The sequence below is a fragment of the Condylostylus longicornis genome, unplaced genomic scaffold (assembly GCF_029603195.1).
Source record: "Condylostylus longicornis isolate FDR11 unplaced genomic scaffold, ASM2960319v2 ptg000358l, whole genome shotgun sequence".
Lineage (NCBI taxonomy): Eukaryota > Metazoa > Arthropoda > Insecta > Diptera > Dolichopodidae > Condylostylus > Condylostylus longicornis.
Window position 1 is genome coordinate 32,501 of NW_026578320.1, and position 2,500 is coordinate 35,000.

Sequence of the window (2,500 nt, forward strand, 5' to 3'; positions counted from 1 at the left end):
CCAGGCTGAAAAAAATTTTTTCATCGGGTGGGCATAACATGCTTACCAACCCAGGTTACTTTTCATTCATGAAAAGTAATTATTGCCTGTCGAGCATAACATATGTCCCGATCAGGCTTATTTTGCCTTTGATAAATATCAAACCAGGCTGAAAAAAATTTTTTCATCGGGTGGGCATAACATGCTTACCAACCCAGGTTACTTTTCATTCATGAAAAGTAATTATTGCCTGTCGAGCATAACATATGTCCCGATCAGGCTTATTTTGCCTTTGATAAATATCAAACCAGGCTGAAAAAATTTTTTTCATCGGGTGGGCATAACATGTTTACCAACCCAGGTTACTTTTCATTCATGAAAAGTAATTATTGCCTGTCGAGCATAACATATGTCCCGATCAGGCTTATTTTGCCTTTGATAAATATCAAACCAGGCTGAAAAAATTTTTTTCATCGGGTGGGCATAACATGTTTACCAACCCAGGTTACTTTTCATTCATGAAAAGTAATTATTGCCTGTCGAGCATAACATATGTCCCGATCAGGCTTATATTGCCATTGGTAAATATCAAACCAGGCTGAAAAAAATTTTTTCATCGGGTGGGCATAACATGTTTACCAACCCAGGTTACTTTTCATTCATGAAAAGTAATTATTGCCTGTCGAGCATAACATATGTCCCGATAAGGCTTATATTGCCATTGGTAAATATCAAACCAGGCTGAAAAAAATTCTTTCATCGGGTGGGCATAACATGTTTACCAACCCAGGTTACTTTTCATTCATGAAAAGTAATTATTGCCTGTCGAGCATAACATATGTCCCGATCAGGCTTATTTTGCCTTTGATAAATATCAAACCAGGCTGAAAAAATTTTTTCATCGGGTGGGCATAACATGCTTACCAACCCAGGTTACTTTTCATTCATGAAAAGTAATTATTGCCTGTCGAGCATAACATATGTCCCGATAAGGCTTATATTGCCATTGGTAAATATCAAACCAGGCTGAAAAAAATTTTTTCATCGGGTGGGCATAACATGTTTACCAACCCAGGTTACTTTTCATTCATGAAAAATAATTATTGCCTGTCGAGCATAACATATGTCCCGATCAGGCTTATTTTGCCTTTGATAAATATCAAACCAGGCTGAAAAAAATTTTTTCATCGGGTGGGCATAACATGCTTACCAACCCAGGTTACTTTTCATTCATGAAAAGTAATTATTGCCTGTCGAGCATAACATATGTCCCGATCAGGCTTATTTTGCCTTTGATAAATATCAAACCAGGCTGAAAAAATTTTTTTCATCGGGTGGGCATAACATGTTTACCAACTCAGGTTACTTTTCATTCATGAAAAGTAATTATTGCCTGTCGAGCATAACATATGTCCCGATCAGGCTTATATTGCCATTGGTAAATATCAAACCAGGCTGAAAAAAATTTTTTCATCGGGTGGGCATAACATGTTTACCAACCCAGGTTACTTTTCATTCATGAAAAGTAATTATTGCCTGTCGAGCATAACATATGTCCCGATCAGGCTTATTTTGCCTTTGATAAATATCAAACCAGGCTGAAAAAAATTTTTTCATCGGGTGGGCATAACATGTTTACCAACCCAGGTTACTTTTCATTCATGAAAAGTAATTATTGCCTGTCGAGCATAACATATGTCCCGATCAGGCTTATTTTGCCTTTGATAAATATCAAACCAGGCTGAAAAAAATTTTTTCATCGGGTGGGCATAACATGTTTACCAACCCAGGTTACTTTTCATTCATGAAAAATAATTATTGCCTGTCGAGCATAACATATGTCCCGATCAGGCTTATTTTGCCTTTGATAAATATCAAACCAGGCTGAAAAAAATTTTTTCATCGGGTGGGCATAACATGCTTACCAACCCAGGTTACTTTTCATTCATGAAAAGTAATTATTGCCTGTCGAGCATAACATATGTCCCGATCAGGCTTATTTTGCCTTTGATAAATATCAAACCAGGCTGAAAAAATTTTTTTCATCGGGTGGGCATAACATGTTTACCAACTCAGGTTACTTTTCATTCATGAAAAGTAATTATTGCCTGTCGAGCATAACATATGTCCCGATCAGGCTTATATTGCCATTGGTAAATATCAAACCAGGCTGAAAAAAATTTTTTCATCGGGTGGGCATAACATGCTTACCAACCCAGGTTACTTTTCACTTATGAAAAGTAATTATTGCCTGTCGAGCATAACATATGTCTCGTTCAGGTCTATGTTATTCCCATATCCAATACCTGCCACTGTATTGATATATAATAATAAGTATTACTTAAATCATTATTCATGCAGTAATACATTAAGAAAATACTTATTTGAAGTATTTATAGTAAGAATATACTTAACCTATCTTAACAACCACCACCACCACCTACCAATCAATATTACAAGCCTTCAATAGCAAATGTTTATCACCATTCCTATAATACATACTTATATATAGGTAAGTATA